Source organism: Salvelinus alpinus, chromosome 33, assembly GCF_045679555.1.
Source record: "Salvelinus alpinus chromosome 33, SLU_Salpinus.1, whole genome shotgun sequence".
Classification (NCBI taxonomy): Eukaryota; Metazoa; Chordata; class Actinopteri; order Salmoniformes; family Salmonidae; genus Salvelinus; species Salvelinus alpinus.
In genome coordinates, this window is record NC_092118.1 from 23,083,969 (window position 1) to 23,090,469 (window position 6,501).

Consider the following 6,501-nt stretch of genomic DNA (forward strand, 5'->3'; position numbering starts at 1 on the left):
CCTCGGGCCGGCATACATGGCACCAGCCTTACGCATGGTGTCCCCGGTTCGCCTACACAGCCCAGTGCGGGTTATTCCACCTCCCCGCACTGGTCGGGCTACGGGGAGCATACAACCAGGTAAGGTTGGGCAGGCTCAGTGCTCAAGGGAGCCAGTACGCCTGCATGGTCCGGTATATCCGGCGCCACCTCCCCGCCCCAGCCCAGTACCACCAGTGCTTACACCACGCACCAGGCTTCCTGTGCGTCTCCAGAGCCCTGTTCCTCCTCCACGCACTAGCCCTATGGTGCGTGTCTTCAGCCCGGTACCACCAGTTCCGGCACCACGCACCAAGCCTCCTGTGCGTCTCCAGAGCCCTGTTCCTCCTCCACGCACTAGCCCTGTGGTGCGTGTCTCCAGCCCAGTACCTCCAGTTCCGGTACCACGCACCAAGCCTCCTGTGCGCCTCCAGAGTCCTGTGCGTCCTGTTGTTGCTCCCCGCACTAGCCTTAAGGTGCGTGTCCTTAGCCCGGTACCTCCAGTTCCAGCACCACGCACCAGGCCTACAGTGCACCTCAGCCGGTCAGAGTCTACCGTCTGCCCAACGCCGTCTGAGCTGTCCGTCTGCCAAGCGCCGCCTGCGCTGCCCGTCTGTCCTGAGCCTTCAAAGCCGCCCGTCTGTCCTGAGCCTTCAGAGCCGTCCGTCAGTCAGGAGCCGCCCGCCAGACAGGAGCCGCTAGAGCCGTCCGCCAGACAGGAGCCGCTAGAGCCGTCCGCCAGACAGGAGCCGCTAGAGCCGTCCGCCAGACAGGAGCCGCTAGAGCCGTCCGCCAGACATGAGCCGCTAGAGCCGTCCGCCAGACAGGAGCAGCTAGAGCCGTCCGCCAGACAGGAGCAGCCAGAGCCGTCCGCCAGACAGGAGCAGCCAGAGCCGTCCGCCAGCCATGAGCAGCCAGAGCCTTCCGCCAGCCATGAGCAGCCAGAGCCTTCAGCCAGCCATGAGCAGCCAGAGCCTTCAGCCAGCCATGAGCAGCCAGAGCCTTCAGCCAGCCATGAGCAGCCAGAGCCGTCAGCCAGTCATGAGCTGCCCTTCAGTCATGAGCTGCCCTTCAGTCATGAGCTGCCCTCCAGTCATGAGCTGCCCTCCAGTCATGAGCTGCCCTCCAGTCATGAGCTGCCCTCCAGTCATGAGCTGCCTTCTAGTCATGAGCTGCCTTCTAGTCATGAGCTGCCTTCTAGTCATGAGCTGCCTTCTAGTCATGAGCTGCCTTCTAGTCATGAGCTGCCCTCCAGTCATGAGCTGCCTTCTAGTCATGAGCTGCCTTCTAGTCATGAGCTGCCCTCCAGTCATGAGCTTCCCTCCAGTCATGAGCTGCCCTCCAGTCATGAGCTGCCCTCCAGTCATGAGCTGCCCTCCAGTCATGAGCTGCCCTCCAGTCATGAGCTGCCATTCAGTCCAGAGCTGCCTCTCTGTCCAGAGCTGCCTCTCTGTCCTGAGCTGCCTCTCTGTCCTGAGCTACCTCTCTGTCCTGAGCTACCTCTATGTCCTGAGTTATCTCCTCTATCTAGGGGGGACCTGTGTTAAGGTTCCTAGACCAGGGTCGGGAGCGAGGATCGCCACTCAAAGGACGCTAAGGAGGGGGACAAAGACAATGGTGGAGTGGTGTCCTCGTCCTGCGCCGGAGCCGCCACCGCGGACAGATGCCCACCCAGACCCTCCCCTAGATTTTTAGGTGGTGCGCCCAGAGTTCGCACCTTGAGGGGGGGGTTCTGTCATGTTCCTGACCTGTTTTCCGTTGTTTTTCTATTTGTTTAGTATGGTTAGGGCGTGAGCTGGGTGGGTAGTCTATGTTATGTGTTTCTATGTTGGGTTCAATGTGTTGCCTGATATGGTTCTCAATTAGGGGCAGGTGTTTGACGTTTCCTCTGATTGAGAACCATATTAAGGTAGGCTGTTCTCACTGTTTGTTTGTGGGTGATTGTCTTCCGTGTCAGTGTTTGTACCACACGGGACTGTTTCGTTTGTCTAGTCTGTTCCTGTTCGTGCGTTCTTCGTTTTGTGTAAGTTCTCATGTTCAGGTCGGTCTACGTCGTTTTTGTTATTTTGTAATTTATTCAAGTGTACTTCGTGTTTCGTCTTGTCTAAATAAATTCATCATGTATTCATCACCCGCTGCATTTTGGTCCGATCCCTGCACCTCCTCTTCAGACGAAGAGGAGGAAATTAATCGTTACAATATTGTTTTAGAATATTCACATGAAAATCTGTCCCCAATTGGATAGAAACCTAGCTACAGACCCTAAGCCTATCACTCAACAGTTGACAGACAGTGTCCAAGGCCGAGATGGGAACTCTCTATTTTGTTTTAAACTATTTACTCATACTCTCTCTCTCAAGCCTGTACATTCATTGTCACACACGTTTGCACACACACGCAGTGTACACACATTCAGACAGACACACACACCACACACACACAGATTCCTTCCCTCCTTCCCAAGCTTGCGAGCGGATCTCAGAGCTCCAGGTCAGCCACCTGCCTCCAGGCTGGCACATAGTCCAGTCTCCGGACTACCTTTTCCTTCCTATAACTACCACCTCCAAATCAAGTGGAAATATTATGATTGGACAGAGGTCAGTGTCACCCCTGCCCCTCCATCTCCTCCCATGCCCCCTCCAGGCACGCCATTGTAATTCAATTAAATATTTTCTTAAAGAGGATGGAGCAGGAAGAGGCTGGCTGGTCAGACACAGGTCAACACAGGCCTTCCAGCATATACTGCAGACAAAAGCTCTCAGTGCTATGGGACACAGAGCCATACTGACATATGGATTTACTGATGCCCTCAGCAGTCAGGAGGTCCTTATTCACTCTCATGATCATGAAATGTGTGGAGTACCTCTATGACTATGAAGCCTACAAAGCTTAACGTAGTACTTTGCACAACATGTAAAAGGAAGAATTCAGATATTTTCATAAGTCCTCACAAGCTCCCAAAACTATCCTTGTAAAATACTGTATATCTTGAACTTCGCGTAAATGTTTTGTTTCAGTGGAAAGTAATAGTGTGTTATTTTATCTCATAAAAGGTGTCATGTGTGTGAAGTGTCTGGCTGTGTCTGTGATTTCCGTCAGATGTTTGAATTACCCCTTTAAAGTGTCTCGCTCTCGTGTTCTGTGTAATGTGGCCTCTCTCATGGTTAATGGCAACACAGAGAGCAATCACATGTTATATAATAGCCATGTGTTGTAGACTGTACAGCCACAGAGGAAAAACACCACTAATTAAAAGTCTGTCTTTAATTTGTCAAATCTGGACAGAAAAATCCATCTTTGTAGAACGTAAGCTAGAGGTCCATCTTTGACCCGGCTTGGATACTGTACAGTACAGTGTACTGTATACAGATTGACTTACAGTCTATAAAGAGAAGATGAGAATGCTTATGGTAGAGTATCTGCTAAATGTTTGCAGTGTTTCCCCCAGCCATGGGAACCCAGTGTCATCCTTCCACTGATGCTTCTTTCATCTGAACACAACTGTGACTGTGTTTTGTTGTTATCAGGGCTTTAGTCAAGTGGAGGGAAGATGTGTAATGCTGGTTTCCATGTTGTGGTAGAACAGCCTTACAAAGAGGGGACACAATTCTATGAAGCCATGAGCCAAATGAAAACACGTCTACTTGAAAAATACTGTGAAATGGAAGAAAATATGCCTTCAATATTTCTATTCTCTATTTGTCAGTGTATTAACTCAGTCTCATTGTCAATATGGGTTTGATATTCTTCAGAAAAATCATCCAAGTCCTATTTCTATGGTGATACATAGTGTGCCTCCTAGGTTGTCCTGGTTGTGTCAGTCATTTCCATATTGGATAATGACCATGAGCAGAAGAACTCTATCATTTATTTGGAAAAAGAGAAGCAGCTGTAAAGACTCTCTATGGCGATCTCATTTTACATGGGTTTCCACATAAAACACTCTTGTGTGATGCCACAGAGGAGGTTCACTGTTTATCAAAGGGTTTGAGATGGTGATTCTGACCTAGACAGGAGCTTTTTTCTGCAGTACAGAGCACCACTGCTTACTTTGGTTTAACAAGCATGACACCACATCACATACTTTACAGTAAAACTACATGAATTTACAGAGTGCTTGATTTCAGTGGACAGGCAGTAGAGAAATCAAGAATAAATTTATCTGAGACTGTCTTCCATCTACAGAGCACACTCAGTGAAAGTGGCACAGAGACAAACTGCAGTCAAGGCAGCTTCTGTCTGCAACACAAAAAGCTGCATATTTCATATATATCATTCACTTCTTAATGAAGTGTTTGTGTTTTCTCCATGAAACCCCACTATGATGTTAATTTTGATGGCTGGCTGGACTGTAGCCAAAGGCCATCCAAGTCTCCATAGATGGAATAAATCCATAGACACATATAGACATTGCCACTGCACTCACAGGTATTTCTTAGAGGGCTAGGGAGTGATATTGCACTGTGGCACCAAGCTCAGGAGAGGCAGACAGTGGGCCATGAGGTCTGTGGGTAGAGAGTCCATCTCTAACTGTGAAGGCCGGTAGCCCATCCTCCAAAGTAGTTACAGTCTGTGGTCCTGTGGCTGTCAGAACAATGTCAGATCTTATTAGGCTCAACAGAGGAGATGGCTGCCATAACAATACCACACTAACAATCTCTACCTCGGTAAGGCACATTTGTAGTTTAAACTATGATTTTCTTGATCTTTCATAGAAACAAGGATTTGAATTGGAAGGTCTTCCCACAAGCATTAAAACAATCTCTTCACATTTGCTTCTCCAATAAGATGATTATCTCTCTGTGACTGAATGTGAGGGCATTACTACATCATTACTTCAGCAATAAGATAAAGACAATGAGGTCTGATGCAGTTTGATGAACAGGAAATGCCACAAATCTTTGTTGTTCTACGCACAATGTTCTATCAAACATGTTTGAGTTGCAGCCTCTCTAAGGCAGTATTGGTTTATCTGCAAACAGGCCTGGGTGGCGTGTTGGGTTGTGGAGCCGGAGGAGCTGGCATCCTCTCTGCCCAACAGAGCTGTCAGGTATTGCGAAAAAACTGACCTCTTGAGCAGAGATCACCATGAGGAGGAAACAGAGAGGGCCACTCATAGGCCTAATACCTAGGAATGTCCTGACAGAGACTAGAAAGGAGCCCTTTCAAACAGCCCCCTAATCAGAGTCATGTTCTTCATTTAATTTGCGAGGACACTTACATGGATGAAGATGTCCTTTATTCACAGTTCATTCATTCCCAGGGTTGGGGAATTGAGGAACACAAGAGGTGGGGGGGGGGGGGGGCTTGGTGTCTTCTCCATCTCTCCCTCCATAAACCCATACATACAGTACATCAAAACATTTATTTCACTCCTTGCTTCACTTGCCCGCTACTCAATTCAATGTAAATGCAATTTAACTTCAACAATAGTAATCTGATCTTATTTATGTACATTTACATAGTTGATTGGTGTGTGAATATGTGAGTGTGTGCTCTTGTGTCACAGGCTGGGCGAAAGAGCAATCAAACTGCCAGGATTTTTTATGAAATGTACTAATAAGGTTTGATCACATTATCTAACATAAGGACCCACAAAGACCTTCCAAGTGAATGTGAATGCCTTGATATTTAGCCACTGATTACATTGAGGAAAGGTTAAGGCTTGGCAGGTTACGGCCTGACTGGTTGAATGGCTTTCTCTGTGATACACTTGGGTCAGCTATCAGTTTGACCCCTCTCATCTGGAGAAGACCTGACCTGGGATGTCACTGATAGGGCACACATAAGCAGTATTATTAGTGAGTACTTAGTGCATAAAGGGCACCTTTGCTGTAATTGTAGAAGTGTAGGACAGTTTAAAGTGTAGCCCATGTGGTCCAAACCTGTTAGATATTGCAGGTTGTGGGGGTCAGCCAGGTTGGCAACAAAGCCCTGTTCATCCTGCTTGGAAGGTCCAAATGATTTCAGTCAGAGCTGTGTGTGCTGTTTATGGACTCTTGGGTCACATGGGTCCTGCTGATCTTCATAGTAATTATTTTAATATATCTTTTTTTTAGTATGGACCAGAACCTTGAGTCCCTCGTCCTGTCTCCCAATGGACAGACACAGGATCCAAAGTCAGTGTTCTCTCTCTATTCTTCAGTCTGGCTGGACACTACAGGAGAGCCTGCAAACAACAGATAACAGTGTTATAGTCCTTAAGGACCACACAACACTGAAACTAGATTTGTCCTCTTCCAGATTTGGTGGAAATCCCCTAACGTAATACAATGGTACTAAAATAAATGGAATGGTTCCAGAGGGGTTTCAGACAAGCACCACATCCCACAATAAAACTCCCAATCTCAAGTGAATCTGAACAGACTTGGCTAACCTCTGACCCTTATGGTCTCTCCCCTCATCCTCTCCTCTGAACTCTAAAATACAACCAACATGACTAAACTACACAAGAACAATGTAAACCAATTAATTAGATTAACAT